This window comes from Camellia sinensis, chromosome 15 (genome assembly GCF_055761805.1).
Source record: "Camellia sinensis isolate YWXY chromosome 15, ASM5576180v1, whole genome shotgun sequence".
Classification (NCBI taxonomy): domain Eukaryota; kingdom Viridiplantae; phylum Streptophyta; class Magnoliopsida; order Ericales; family Theaceae; genus Camellia; species Camellia sinensis.
Genome location: NC_138975.1, coordinates 12535770 through 12552791, shown reverse-complemented (window position 1 = coordinate 12552791; position 17022 = coordinate 12535770). Strand labels below are relative to the sequence as shown.

The window sequence follows — 17022 nt, the reverse complement described above, 5'->3', positions numbered from 1 at the left end:
ATTACAAGATTGTTGTGTATGTATTTTGTACAAGAATTCCTATTATATAGGAGATGATTCTGGAGTAGGTGAGGAGTGAGTGGTGGAGGTAGGTTTGGTGGAGTGTAGTAGGTGATAGGAGTAGTAGGTGGAGGTAGGTTTGGTGGTAGGTGTAGTAGTAATTTACATTTACATTAACAATATTGGTAGATACACATTTAGTAGCACTTTACATGATGACCTATTAGTCCTCTTTTCTTTTCACTTTTTGGATATTGAAGTAATTGGATTTGAATTTAATACGGAATGATAGATGACCATATGGAATGATTTTCTTTTTATCGTTTAATTTGTAGGGCATCATGATGATGGGATTGAGAGTTTGTGAATTACTTTTTGAGGTGTTGTTCTGTTGCTTCATGCTCCTTGGGAGATGATTAACTACATGGGTTTGGAAGAGGCAATGCCTTTCAAAGGGATGTAGGCTAACTCTGGTTTGTTTTTGCTTTTTTTTTTTTTTTTTTTTTACCATTTGGGGCTTCTTGATCCAGTTCACTTTCACTCAGTTCTTCAAAGATAGTGAGTGTTCAGGATAATATTGGAATGCTACAAATAAGTCCACCATTCCCAACCGTTACAGGATAATGATATATATTTCTATTGTACAATTCAAGCTGTTTAGATTTTTTTTTTTCAATCCAGAGAAGGAAAGAAAATGAACAAATGGATTTTATTTCATTCCCACAACTCACAATTATACTTCACATTGTCTATGCATCATATACTTAGATATTGATTACAAAGCAACTAAATTAATGGCTATATTTTTTAATTATGCAGGTGTGTAATTGGCACTTCGCATTTATTATGTAAATGTTGGTAATTATGTCTTCTCTGCATGTATGTATGTTAGTAATTATACAAGCGTGTTCAATTGTTTTTGAATCTGAATCAAATCTTTTCAGCTGAATGAGTCGGCTAGGATAGACTTGGATATGGCGAAAGCGGTTGGAGAGGGGCATGCCATTGAAGGGAGGGGATGAGATTGGAGTACAGCTCTAGATTGTTTTAGTAATCTAAATTGTCTTATGTTGCTCTGCCATGTGTTCTGAATTTTATGCTTGCCGTCCTTGTACATCCTTCTTCGAATAAGAAAAGATAGTGAAGAATACACAGGAGTCCTTCCAAATCCATAATGGGCTGGTGCTTATTTTGTTTGCATGGATTGATAGAATATCTAATTGCCTTGTACTTTATCTTTTAAAATTTTGTTTGTTAATGTTTGTTGAAGTTTCCTATGATTATCGTTTATTTCAAACTAGGATGGTCAACATAGATCAGCAGTTATAGATAAATATTAGAACAATGTTTTTCCTTGATAATAAAGTCCACAAAAACCCTATTCATCTAAGCAGACTATAACAACTATCTATCCATCTCAGCCTGTTAATCTCCAAGGGAACATAGGGTTAATCAATTCTTGTGTATGCCATTTTGCACTGATATTGATATTATTAGCTTCCCTGTGCAGTTTTTCAGGCATCCTACTTTTCTTTTGCTGCTTTTTTTTCATTTTTTGATTTTTGCTTTTTGGGTGAAGAACTGTTTGTTAAAAATCAAATTACTTCTCTGATTCGCAGATTGCTATGACCCCTTGGATCCAAATGGTAATGTGACAGCTACCTTCGACATTCTCCAATGGACGGTTGATGGCTACGTGGTTAGTATCAAAATTAATAATCTGCTTAGGACTGCTTTAGGATGTTATTTGGGTCAACCATGCTGTCAATTATTTTATGAAATATCTTGCAGCTGTTTTACATTAAAAATTGGTAAGTGTATGTGCATCTTATGAAAATTGATTAATCCCATTATATTATGTTCTACATCTGATGAGTCCATTATTGTTTCTAATTCCATCTAGATAAGTCTACAAACCTCTTGGGTAGAACTCACCTTTGAAAAGAGGCATGCAAGAAAAGGATGCTCAAGAGGCAACCGACGTCCTAGTGGCCCATCATTCCCAGCTAGGTGACCCTATCTCTTAGAAGTTACAACCCTGCACAGGTTGCCCCATCCGTGACTCAACCACTGAGTAGCAACCCATGTGATCCCATACTTGCGTAGGTTAAGTAACAACCCATGAAAGCAACCCATGAAAGCACCCTGTCTTTGGAATCTCTCTCCCAGGTAAATAAACAACAAGCATTGAGTATACACAACTCTGAAGATAACAACAACATGGGTGTGTTCCATGGAGACTTGGACAGATCAGCAGGAGTACAAGTTGCTAGTAATGCTACTACATCAAAGAGAAGACGAAACGACCTTAATGACAATGACTATGATGCAGCAGAAAGATCCAGTGGAAGTCCTGGAATTGATGATCAAGAGGACCTCCTCCACCTCAATAGCAAAAGGCTTAGGTAAGTATCTCTTATAACTCAGTTACAGTTTACTCCAAATAAAAATGTCATCAACTCACACTCACACTCCCACTCCCACTGCAAATTAGAAAATAAAATTGGAATAGACATAACCCATTTCAAATGAGTCAAAATTGGTCTAATTTCAAATGTACTGTCTAATTCGTTTACACAATAGTAGTAAACTATACTTGTGGTTTTCTAAAATATGTGCACTCCCTATCACCTCTTTCTTCAGTTTTTAGTTTTTTCTCTTTGGTCCCTAAGCATATAATATATATGATGAAGATGAAACATGGTCTTATAGTGTTTAGCAGTGAAACTAATAAAATTGAAATTTGGGATCAAAATGACACATAATGCATACTTTAGGGAAATTTTGTGTATTTTATAATTATTTGGTTAATTATTTAGAGGACCATTTGAAATTAGACCAATTTGACTTGGATTGAAAATTTTATAAATGAAATTGGCAAAATTGAAATTTGAAGGACTAAAGAAACATAGTAAACATACTTTAAGGACTACAACATATGTTTGTCCTTTTTATTTATCTCATTGTAATTGAGAATTTCCCATTTCTCAACCAACAATTTTTCTTCAATGCTAAACTTTAGGTTATGTTTGGATGACATTGCTAGGAATAAAATCACGTGTCGATGTTATTCAAGTGTTTTGTTTGACTAGGAATTCTCTACGAGAAGATTATGAAATTTTAATTATTATGGCCCCATTTATTTATTTTACTCTTATTGAGGTTATGGATTCGAACTTGAAGGCAACCACTTTATACAATTATTCCTAAAAGTAAATGTAGTTCTTTACCTAATTACGCATTGCTTATATATATATATATATATATATATATGGGTAAATTACACTAACACCCCTTGACATTTATTCCTAAAAGTAAAGTAGTTCAATGTAGCCCCAGATGTATTTGGCATTGAGGAAGATTTGGAAGAGCCAGAGCATATAGTCAGTGTGGGAAACCTGAATTAGTTCAACAAGCAATAGATAGTTGGTAAGTTCCTGATCAATGGTTATGGCTGTGATACACTAATTATTGTTTGCTCAGGCATACTGTAAGAAAGTGAAAAAGTTGCAGGCATTTTACTTCAATCATCGAGTATTAACTTTATCTAGTCTGGAAAAAAATGAATCAAACCCTTTTTGCACTATTGTATAGCTCTTAAGTTGTTACTTTTATTTGTCATTTAGTGACATAGATTAGAGACACAAAGCATTGTTATTTTAACAAGACGTCATTTTTGAAGATTTTTTATTTTTTATTTTTTGTGTTCAAGGAATGAATCTGATATTTCTATCTTACTTTTTTCTCTGTATTTTGCCAATTATCGTTAGGTAATATACTTATTTTTCTTTTACACATTTCTCTTAACATTCAAACACCTTTTAACAAATAGACCAAAGAATCTTTGTCGTTTAACACTTTATGTGAATATTTTAATAGATGGTGTCACTTTGGGACAACTCTAACTAAGTTTTGAACTAATGTGAAGTAGTTGCTAGATGAACCTACCTGGACTTTGGTTTTTGGCAAGACCTCTCGATATTTTAGCTCCTGAAACCTAGTACATTAGACTGCAGCCATTGGACTTCTTTTGCACAACTATCTTTGCTTGAAGACGAAATGCGGAGGGTAGAAAGAGTAAATGTAAGGCACACGCTTAAAGTTTCATTGCTTCGCAGTTTATTTTACAATAATTTATGTGTATCTGATATCAGTATGTTGAATCTCTTTATAGTTTATAGAATTTGTGACTTTTTGGCTTGCTGTTGTCTATTTTCAAGTTTAAATATTATCTTTATTGCAGATCCAAGGGATTTAACATCATTTTCAAAATGGGTTCAGGCCCAAAAATCACCCCAAAAATCTGAATATCTGGGCATGACTTGCATTTTAGACATGATGTTACTTGGGTTTCACTGGTTTCTTAACATAGAATTCATAATTTCTTTTATGAGTTACATCTTTTGATATTAGAGACTAGTTTTTCTTGCTTGATATTCTCTGTCAGGGCACGAAAAGGACAAATCACAACTCATTTATATGACAAAGAGTCTTGAATTTTGTTCACAACTAGTATATAATTTTTGATCATCATGCAGGTGGATTCTGTAGTTTACCTTGTTGACGCGTACGACAAAGAGAGATTTGCAGAGGCCAAAAAGGAGCTGGATGCCCTCATCTCAGACGATGCACTTGCAAATGTCCCGTTTCTCATACTTGGGAACAAGATTGACATACCCTATGGATGCCACTGCTGCATGAATGTATATATTGGGAATGTAAAGTTTAGTATGTAGCTTTTACCTTGTTATCTCGCAGACAGTTTTGCTATTTTTTTGGTGGGGAAGGTTAAGTTGATTCTGTTCTTTCTGTGTCTGTCTCTCTTTGTACTTGACACGATTGTAAAGAAATTAAGTTGTGTTGTAATGTTTATGATTGATGGGGAAATGTTCCGATCTTTTGCATTTCATGGCAACTGTGTGTGAAATGTTGTATTTTTGTCCCAAATTCCCAATAGCTTTTGCTAATCAAAGCCCCAAAACTAGTAAGGTCACTCGTGCCCCAGTAAGTTATACTTTTGTTGACTAAATAAAGTAGTCGTTGTATCACCAAGCACATTTGGCGACAAAATAATTAGCCGCTAAAATTATTAATTTTGGCAACCAAAGGATTTGGTCGCGAATAGGTCTATTGCCGACTAAAGTTTTAGTTGCGCAAAACATGTTTGGTCGCAGAATGTGACAATTGGCGACCAAACAATTTGGTCGCGAAATATGACAATTGGCGACTAAAATTTTTGGTCGCGGAATGTCACCATTGGCGACCAAAATTTTTGGTCGTTGAATGTGATAATTGGCAACCAAACTTTTTGGTCGCGAAATGTGTCAATTGGCGACTAAGATATTTGGTCGGCAAAATGTGACTTTTCGCGACCAAAGTGTTTTAGTGACTAAATGAATTAGTCGCGGTAATGATATATTTCGCGACCAAAAATTTAGTCGGCAAATCCGACTTTTCCCAACCAACCAAAATTTTGGTCACGAATTACTTTTGGCGACCAAAGTAGCGACTAAAAAAATTGATCGCGGATAACTTTTGCCGACCAAAAATAGACTTTTAGCGACCAATTTTTTTGTTGCCAAAAGTGTTAATTCTTGTAGTGTAAATCAGTTAGTCTTAAAGCTAACTCAATATCTTTTAACGGATTCATAATCAAAACTTTAATGGAGTAAATTTGATTTTCATAAAAATATCTTCCTTCATTGCTTTCAATTCAATATAATATCATTCAATTATATATGGACAATAATAATCTCATAATCACAATTAATATTCTCAAATATTTAAAAATATCACTCTTAAACTGAATATATAGAAAGCATGTTCACAACTCTAACTTTCAATTATACATAGGCAATTAGTATAATCTCACAAGAATATGCTGCAAATAGACTTTAGCAATATTCTCAGATGTGCCAGAATGTATCGCTATATAAATACTTTTGGGTTGAATATATAGAATACAATCAACATCTTTAAACTTCAATATAATCTTAATTAATTATACATAGGCAATAATTATAATCTCACAACAATGGGCTGCAAATAAACTTTAATAATATTGTTAGATGTTTCAAAATGTATCATCATGTAAATACCTTTGGGCTAAATATATCAGACACATTCTAACACCTATAAACAAGTCAACTAGTAAGAATGATTTATCAAGAAATTATCTCCTTTGGGTAGATAAATTTTTTCAAAAACAATAAAATTTCCCTTACTAGCAGCTCACGCTACCTCTAAAATTAATACACTCAATTAACCCCCTTTGGGTAGGTAATTGAGTGATATAATATTAGAAGAGCTTCCCAGAATCCTTATTGGTAAATCACTTTAAATCTCAATAAGTAACCACTTCGGCAGTATCACCCATATTGATTCAAAAATCTTCCAACTGGGACTACAAAAATAAATATTTGTCCACCTTTAAAACTTTATTTATTTATTAACAATAATGCAATTTGTAACCCATCAAAGCATATATAATATCATATTACGAATCACTACTAAACAGTTACTCAAAAATAATATCTCACGGCCAACCAAAATTTGCATATGAATTTACAAAAATTACACAAAGTGATATACATGATATAGAACTCTTAAACAATCTAATTTTTATGTAAAAATCATAAAAACAAATATGTTTCATATGTTTTGCAAATATTTGATTAGGTAAGATTTGAAATATATATATCAATACAGATTCAATATACACACGTCCATACTTCACAATTTTCGTAAAACTACCAAATCTAAATTACTTTTTTTTATTTTTTTTATTTTATAAAACACAATTGGAAGCAAACTATCAATACTCAAACAATATGTACTCGTTACATTGAAAAAGTTTGCTTGAAATTACTAAAGCACAATTTTGAGATGCAAAAGCATCATTCAGTAAAAGAAATATTAATTTATTCCTTATCATTATATAAAATAATTTTACTGAAATAACCTGCCATGATTTTGATTCTAGTATAAACTTGTTCTGATACCACATGTAAGATTATAGGATCTATATACTAGAAATCAAAACACTATGAATATAAGTAACTACTAAAATATAAACTTAGATACATACCGTTTGATTCCGTTATTGTCTTGAGTTTTGCTTCCTTGAAAGAATATGACATTCACAATTGGAAAACCTTACCACCAGATCTTCCCCTCCTTCTCATAATCTTTTTGTTGTCTTTTCAATAGGGCTGACAACCATTTGATCTATATATATATATAGTGAAAAATCTAGAAATCCCCTAGATATTGATTTGTGATTATGTAACAATTTTAAGCAGTATATAACAATCCCAATCAAACAATCAAGACAAATCAACACAACGATTTTAACGTGGAAAAAACCACAATTGGACACATCCAACTGTGATTAAAAACCCACAGGCAACAGCCACAAAACAATCCACTAAGAAGATTTAAAGGAATTACACAGGTATACTCTCAATTACCTAGCGAATCCACGCCTAATTGAACCAACCTCTATGTGCCTCTTCCAACACGTCTTCACCTCGAAATTGTCTTTACAATGAGTCACCCCGGAATCTACCAAAGCTTCAGGCTCGAATTCTTCAGAATCCACCGAAGAACAACTCTCTGTTTTGTATAGCAAACAAAATCTTTGATGTACTCTCTTTAAACCATGAGTTAAATACTCAATAAAACATCAAAGAAAACTCACAAAGTATCCCCAAATATAAACCCTAGAACCCAAAAAGAAGATCTAGAGTAGTAATCCTAAAATCTAACCCAACACGCGAATTTATAGAATCTGTCCCGCGAACTCCGCTCGAGCGCCCAACAGCCCACTTGAGCGGCTTTAGAAAAATATGCGCGAAATATAACAGAGGTCCGCTCGAGCGCGAAATCACACGTCTCAGTATTTTTACAGGCGACCAAAACTGCTGGAACTAGGAATTCTCCGCTCGAGCGGGGTGATGTCCGCTCGAGCGGACAGGCAACTTGGAATGCATTTTTGCATTTTGCATCGTGGGCGCTGCCCCTCGACCCCGCCGTGGCGCTGCCCCAGACCCGTCAAGGGACACTGCCCCCTTGACCCCCACGAGCTGACCGGGCAGCTCGATCCCCGTCATAATCAGCGAAGTGGCAATCTTGAAAGCATTATTATCACAAACTTCTCTGAAAGGTACAATTCGGGTTGGATTCGCATCTAAACACTCATAGCCTCACTGAAATAAAAGTGCGAAAATAAATACAACTGAAAGGAGTTTTGTCAAACGGGATTGCCAAGAAATAAAACCTAGCATATAGATATATGTAAATCCTAATAAGGATAGGAGACGAACTGAGCCTAAATAAAACAATTACTGGGTCCTCCCATTAAAGAGCCCAAATAACTTAAAACAGGTCTTACACCTCCATATCACATATCCACATAAAATAATATATACACTAAAATGACCATGGCCCAAACTTTATGGATTGCAATAATAATTTTGGGCTTATACCAGTCAATCTATTTGAATCACGTTCAACCCGTTTTTCACAAACCAAACAAAATATAGTCAATGTCAGCCTAATTAAGAATAAATTCTTACACATTTGACCTCTTAAATTTCATAATAATGAGGGTCTTGTATACCAAAACATTTTTATGCATAATCATGGTAAATAAGAAGAAGTAAAAACAACGATAGTAATATTTTAATACTTGAATATTGTGTCAATATTAGTGATGGTGGTTTTTTTTAGAACTTTCATCCGACAAGAATACTTCATAACATAATTTTAAAGAATTGAATTGTCTTCAATTCACTTGTCAATTAGACACGTATTCGAGCCTTTTGGGCTCATTACATGCAGGTCTCGTTCTAATAATTAAATTTGTTTATTTTGCAAATTCTAATAAAAATAAATAAACAAATTAATCTCATAATCGTAATGTAAATTGATGGATGATGTTTATCTCATTTCCTATTGATGTAATTCTGGTAATCTTGTATTTCCTTTTATTTCATCAATATAATTACTTTTTATTGGTAAAAAAAATTTAAAAAAAGTATCACTTATAAGAGATGAATGCGTTCATATATAAATCAAAATAGAGTCAGTCTATACAGAGTTCTATTCTGACTTTAATTAAGATCATCGTTAGCAAACCGTGTGATTGGTCTCTCAAAAATTAGTCAAGATGCACACAAATTAATCCAAACATCTTAAATTAACAAAACAAATACTATATAGACATAAACCAAAATATCAATAAAATAATCTCTATCACACACATGTAAATCTCTCCCTTTTTTAACTTTCTTTTTTTTTTATTTATTTAGAGGGCCCCCATTTTTTAAACTTTATGATTAACTTTTATGCAATAGTCATAGGGACCATAATTGAATCTTGATGGTATGATCATAGATGGTGTACGGGGAGGAAATGTCCTTTGTTGTCCGTACTCCTTTCGTCCAAGCTCTAAATCTATCCGATCGCCCTGAGAATACAACGGCGGTGAGCTATCCGACGATGTGTTGCCGGAAAACCCCTCCGGCGGTTAAGTTAGCACACACTCAGGGAGAGAGAGAGAGAAAAAAAAAAGCTGAATGAATGTAAGTTTTTCTCACGAAATAATGTTCCATCCCCAGCATGGGGGGCGCAGTCATACTTATATACTTTCTGCGCTCAACTTTGCACTCATTAGTCTCTTAACACGTGGAGCTGCTCTCCCATCTATCAGCACAAATCCAGCGAACATCACCTAACCAAACCGCCAAACAACATTAGCGGGAACTCGAAAGCCCGGCGGCATCACCTCGGCCTCACACGACCGTGCTGCATAATGAGTTCGAGTGCTTCACTCGCCGAGCTCCGTAACATTTCGGCAGAGCCGAGTTCAAGACAGGTCGAGCCAGTAAACAGAAGGCCTTTCCTGCCGAGCCAAACGTGAAAACCATGAAACCCGGGTTGGCAGGCGATCATCTCGGCCAAGTAAGCTCGGCCCAGACACGGGACCTGATCCTTGGCCGAGCAAAACCGACACTGGACATGGACAAGCCCAAGTAGCTCAGTCCAAACATGGTCCTGGGCCTCGACGGAGCAAAACCACCTCTGGACAAGCCCAAGTTAGCTCGGCCCAAACACGCTCGGCCCTCAATTTGCCTAGCTTCTACGACGGCCCAAACCAGCCTATAAATCTCCCTAAGGAAAGGACAACATTCCGACAGCGCCCACGAACATAATAATTGCTTATTTTCTTTTTTATTTTAATTTTCATAATTGAATTTGGAAACTAAAATTTAGAGATAAAATTAAAAATAAACAGTCAATTCACTACAAAAAAAATTAAAAATAAAAAAAATTAAAATTTTAGAAACTAAAATTTAGAGATAAAATTATTTTTTAGGAATTAAATATTTTTGTTCAAAAAAGTATTGTTATTATATTTTTAGCAACGAAAATTGAATATTAATGACGAATTATTATCCTTGTGGGACCAAATTTTTTGTTTCAAAAAATAAACCATTTTGAAATCAAATTATTTTGTCTCTAGAATTCTATTTATTAGTGACATCTTCAAAATTTTGTAGCTAAAAGCCTTGTTTTTTACTTTTCGGGACGACCTTTTAGCGACTATCCTCACGACGATTGAAATTAATCCCTAAATGTATATTGTAACAAAATTTTCACTTTTAAAAACTAAAAAATTTGATCTCTAAAACTCTTATATGTTGTAGTGATTTCATGATTAATTTACGTACTTATTATTATTATTGTTATTATTTGAAGGATTACTTAGCCAACGATAAGATTTAAGGCCATGTTTGTTTGGCGGGGTGGGAGCTCGAATGGGATTAAGATAGTTGTGGGTCCCACCCACAACTTATTTGGTATTGATTTGGGAGGGGGGTTGCTAGTGTGAAGGGCTTACTAATCCCCCTCCCTAAGGGGATTAGTTTTGGTGAATTTTAGGTGTGATTAGGAAAATAATGAGAGGATTGAGTCTATTTTATATAAAAATTTTAGTTTTTTAATTTTATTTTATTTTTACCAAGTGCACTTGTTTGTTTTAATATTTATTTTAATTTTTTTAATATAGAAATAATTTATTTATTTATTTTATATAAAAATAATTTAACAATTTCATCACTATCTCCCACACTATCATCAAAATAAACACACTTTTACTTAATCTCCTCATTAACAATCCCTACATTAACAATCTCTTCACTAACAATCTCATCCAATCTAATTCACCAAACAAACGTGCCTAAGGGTTATTGTAGATATGGTTTATAAGTTTTTTTATTTATTTATTATCAGAAGACGTGCAGAAAAATATAAAGATAATTAATGTACCTCAAACAAACTAAAATAAGTCAATAAATTGACTTTTTTAGTTCATCCCACAAGAGTTAATGTTTTAATTCACGTCTTTCTTTTTTTTTTTTTTTTGTTATTATTATTATTATTATTGTTATTGTGAATAAAATGAACCAAATTACTTGAGGTTGATTTGTATTCAACTCAATAAAAATTCATTCGAATTCATTACGTAAATAAATGAAATTTGAATACAGTTCATAACTCATTAAGTTATCAATTCAAGTTTGATAGCTATAAGTCAGCTTGACAATCTTATAAATATCATAAATAAATAAAAAAATTAAACTTGTGTTTGACTTTTTATTAGTTCAATCAAAATTTGAGTAAAATTAGTTTGAAAGGAAAATAATATGAACTTAAACACATTCAAAAACTCCTTAAAGTTAATAAGTTAAGTTTGAATAATTTATTATTTAATTTGACTCCACTCGTTACTGTCTTAATTGCGAGGTGATTTAAGACCTCTGTTAGGGTTTTAACCCAAGCCCCTCAACTTCAAGGCTGATCAAACAAGGACATTGATGTGGGAGATTAGCATTGTCAATTTCCAAACATGTAGATGCCGACTCTTTAGTAGGAAGCATGCATTTGGCACAAATCGCTTTCAACCATTTGTTCTTCTTTTTTTTTTTCTTTTTTTTCCAATAAATTTTGGTCACTATACATATTTCTGTTATATTTAGTCTTTGATGTTCTAAGTTTTCTCCTTGGATCAAATATGCAATCTATTCAAGATCAATTACAGAGGAAAGGGTATATTTCAAACTTTACACACACACTCAAAAAAATAAATAAATAAATAACTAAATTAAAAGATTAAGAACCAAAATACAATAAAACTCATACTTTATGTATTTAGTATTTTGACTTTATTGAAATTGCATGTAAAATTTAAAAATACTTCATTCCGTCATTGATTTTGAATTACACTAATAATAAGAACTAAAATATAATAAATCACGTATTTTAAATTTTAATTAAAATATAATACATCACATACTTTAATAAAGTAATTAACCCTGTCTATGTATTAGGCTACTAGTGATAATTGTTATAATGCATGCTTCATTTTCAACTTAGGGACTGAAAAGAAAACTCAGAACACATGCATGATGCATGCAAATGGAATTTCTCCATTTAAAAAAAAGTGAATTGGACCGGATTCTCATTTTAGCTTTTATGAATGACTAATTGATGGACCACGATGAATCTGAAAGATTAAAAACATTTACAATGTTGTCTTCCTCTGTGACTGACTAAACTAGCTACGGCTTTGTTGCAGGAGAAGGGTTGGGTTGGGTTGGGTTGGTTTGGGTTGGGTTGGGTTGGGTTGGGTTTGAGACTATTTTAATTACAAAAAGATAAAATAAATTTTTTAATTCAATAAGATAAAATATCACATTTAACCTATAATTATTACATTCTTTCTCTTATAAAAAGTCAAAAAAATAAAATAAAAAACTATTTCCAAACGAAGCTTTTTTCCCCAGATTAAATAGTTAAAAAGCCAAAAATCTAACCCACTTCCCAAAGGAACCCTATACATAGGGTGAATTACACTAATGGCCCCTATAGTTTGGGGCTTGTGTCATTTTGGTTCCTGACTTTTCAATTGTGACACATTTGATCATCAAATTTTGAATCTTGTTCCAAATAAGGACAATTGTAGATACTATTAGATTTTTCAAGGGCAAAATCGTCAATTTGATAAAATATAAATTAATTTGACAAAAATAAATGCCAAAAAATTATTTTTGAATTTTTAAAAATTATTTCTAGCTACTAAGGATAAAATTATATAAAATTGATAAAGCTTTTAGACATTTATTTATTTTTTACCAAATTAATTTTTATTATGTATTTGGATGATGATCTTGTAAAATTAATTTTTAAAAATTAATCATGTAACTTTTATAAATTTTTATCAATTTTACATAATTTTATTTTTGGTGGATAGAAATAATTTTTAAAAAATCTTAAAATATTTTTTTGACATTTATTTTTGTCAAATTAGTTTATATTTTATCAAATTGACAATTTTGCCCTTGAAATTAAGTAATGGTATGTTCAATTGTCCTTATTTGGAACAAGATTTAAATTTCAGGGTCAAATGTGTCACAATTAAAAAGTCAAAGATTAAAGTGATACAAGTCCCAAACTATAGGGACTATTAGTGTAATTTTCCCCTATATATATAGAGATCAGAAATGCTATGTCCAGAAAAATAACTAGAAAATTATCATAAATTTTAAATTAATAGTATATATTGAAAGTTAGTATTGTGACCCTCTCAAAGAAATTTTGAGACTTTGGCCTTGTTTGGCAAGTAGCTATTTTAGCTTAAAAGGCAAAAAGATACTAAAAAAATCAAAAAGTCTATAACTTATACTAAAAAGTCAAAGATTTCCTTTTCTCTCTACTTTTTGCACATCTTTTTTGTAAAAAGTCAAAAAGTTACCTCAAAGTATGTTTGGTTTGCATTTGGGAGATGAGTTTTAGAAAAAAAATTTTAAAAAATTGTTTGGTTTGAGTTTTTCTCAAAAAAAAATTTCAAAATCACTTTCTCTCTCTTACACATCAATCAATCACTTTTTCTCTCTCCCCTCTCTTTCTCAATCACTTTTTCTCTCACACACATCTACTCAAATTCTCCCAAAATATCAAATCATCCCAAACTTTCAAAAAAACAACTCTCCCAAAAACAAACCAAACAAGCCCTTTTTTTACCTCATATTTTAGCTAAAAAGTCAAAAAATTATTAAAATAACTTATTCCCAAACAAGGCCCTTTTAAAGTTTTAGCATTGTTAAATAAGGTCCATTTTGGAAAAAATAAAAAAATAAAAAATAAAATCACCACTTTTTATTTTTTTATTTTTTTTGTCTTTAGTGATTTTTTTAAAAAATTATGTCAAAATTTTTTACCTTTCCGATTCATCTTATCAAGATGAATATTTTTTTTTAAAAAATCCAAAAAAAATCACTAAAAGTGAAAATAAGCAAAAATAAGATTGCTTACTTTTATTTTTTTTGAATTATTTAATTTTTTTTGTTTATCTTGTCAAACTGAATTTAAAAACTTAAAATTTTGTAAAAAAATTAAAAAACACCCCTCATCACCCCTAAGAATATGAATGAGAGGGTCCATCTATGGTTACTCAACCAGGAGGATGAGGTGATCACGAGATGAGAGAATCATATATGAATCCTGCAAAACTATGACTGTATATATAGCTACAAAAAATGACTCGATATATGGTATTGAGATTCTCAACTAAGTAGCTAAAGCTTTTTAGTCCAGCTATATAATGTAAGGTCTAAGTGAGAATTATTGAGGTTTAATGGTGATCACATCACATCACATGCATACTCACTCTCTTTAGTTTGAACTTTTGGTCAAACACTAATCAAGCCTAATTTGCCTGCCTTTATCATATGCGTCTCCTATGCTAGTCTGTCCCACCAATTAGAGCCCATGTATGTGTGCAAAGAAAATGAATAGAAATTTTAAATATATGAAGTAGTTCAATTTTTTCAGATGATAGTTTTGTTATAGGAAAATGTTTGGTAGCTCAAATTTTTGTGATTCAAATGGCTCGAATTTGTTAAAACGACGTCGTTTTACACTCAAAATCTGTCAAAACGACGTCGTTTTGATAGATTTGAGCCATTTGAACCACAAAAATTTGAGCTACCTAGCATTATCGTTTGTTATATTGACAAATTTTAAACAGTTTGTGAGTATTTTCAAAAAAGCTAAAAAAAAAGAGAAGAAAAAGAAAGGTGGTGGAAGCTGTTCACACCAAATTGGATGCTGACATTATATAATAGGGAGCTCTTTTTTTTTTTTTTTTTTTATAAGTTTTCTTTTTAAGAGTTTTACTCTATTCGATTTATATTTTTTTTTACAATTCCATTATATCTTATTTGAGATAAAAAAAAATCAAAACACCCATAATTTCTCATGCTCTCTATTAATGTTGATATTTAATATCGATTGTTATTATATTTTGATAGTTTCTATACATCAGGATATTGACTGTCATTATATTCATATTAATTTGAAATGAATTTTTGTCATTGTGTTGTCAATTATATGATGTGAATATTCACATCATTATATTTACATTAATTTGAAATAAATTTTTCTCATTGTGCTGTCAATTACATGATGTGAATATTCATACTAAAACATACAAATGTGAACTTTCACATCTACATGTTGTGAATAAGAATGTGTTGTCAATTAAAAATATAACATGTTGTAAACATTCACATCACTACATTAGATGAGAGAATTTTTTGAAAATGTGTTGTAAACGTTCACATCAGATGAGAGAGAATGTTCACATTATTTTTAATGTGTTGTCAATTAAAAATAAAAAGGTTCACATATTGAGAACGTTCACATCACTACATTAGATGAGAGAGAATTTTTTAAAAATGTGTTGTGAACATTCACATTAGATGAAAGAGAATATTCAAATTATTTTTAATGTGTTATCAATTAAAAATATATTCACATCAAATGAGAGAGAGTATTCACATTATTTGTAAAGTATCGTCAATTAAAAATATATTCATATTGTATAATAATATAAAATAATAACATCAATGTTATTTAATTTGTATATGAAATTTCCTATGCCTTTGTCCATTTCCTTCTCTCTCCACATTAAATATCAATATTAAATATAAGGGCATAAAAGTCTAAGAAAATAATATAAATCAAGAAAAAGAGATTTTATGGAATAAAAATATAAATACATGAGACTAAATCAATTAAAAAAATTCTTTAATAAATTTCTTGAATTAGAATAATTTTAAATGAAATTTATTAATAAAAATCTCTATATAATAATATAGATATTAGATGATACTTGAAGAGTATCATGGCCTTTTCCTTTTTGTTTTTTGTTTTTTGTTTTTTATTTTTTTTTTGGGATAGTAAGGCAAGTTATGAAATTTATAGTAACTATAAACTATTGATTTTGCCTTTTGATCACGTGTTGCTACATCATTAAATGAAATTGAGAGTATCTGAATTATCTCATAATTTGCCTTGAGATGATGATAAAACCCTCATTTTTAGTTAGGACTTTTCTCATGTGTGCCTTGCATATGGTATGCAAGGCAGTTACACCCTTCCATTTTGCATTTACACATTTATATGTATTGGGTTATATCAAAATATTTAGAAACTTACACATTGGTGACCTGCTAAGCAGGTCAGTTTCCAGGTAAATTAATAAAATAATATATTATATGACTAAAGGTGTAAATGGTCTCAAGAAAGGCGTAAGGAATTTCAGAAAAGGCGTAACTGATTACTGAAAAGTATAAATCATTTACACCTTTTATGAACACTTACTCCTTTTGTGTAAGAATTTTTGGCATAAGATTTATACCTTTTGTGGAAGCCCAACTTAAAGCTTTTCGGAAGTCAAAAATTCTTACACAAAAGGAGTAACTTTTCAAAATATATATAAGCACTTCCACGAAAAGGTATAAGGTTAAGAAAAAGGTGTAAATTTGATGAATTTTTTTTTCCACGAAAGGTATAAGTGACTTCCGAAATAGGTTTAAATTGGCCTTTCACAAAAGGTGTAAGTTCGAAGAAAAAGTATAAATCTCATGCCAACAATTCTTACACAAAAGTAGTAAC

General features: G+C 31.5%; 1 long non-coding RNA gene across 4 annotated transcripts; it reads left to right on the top strand.

Moving 5' to 3' along the window:
- The first annotated feature begins 396 nt into the window (after positions 1-396).
- Positions 397-4622, top strand: LOC145813406 (uncharacterized). Of its 4 annotated transcripts, XR_014356429.1 has the most exons (5): positions 397-858; positions 1620-1699; positions 2250-2405; positions 3334-3429; positions 3932-4487. It is a non-coding gene; the product is annotated as an uncharacterized LOC145813406 (long non-coding RNA). The 4 variants fall into 4 exon arrangements; XR_014356431.1 differs by lacking the exons at positions 397-858; positions 1620-1699 and having other exon boundaries at positions 2188-2405; positions 3929-4622; XR_014356430.1 differs by lacking the exons at positions 397-858; positions 1620-1699 and having other exon boundaries at positions 2193-2405; positions 3324-3429.
- Positions 4623-17022: the final 12400 nt, after the last annotated feature.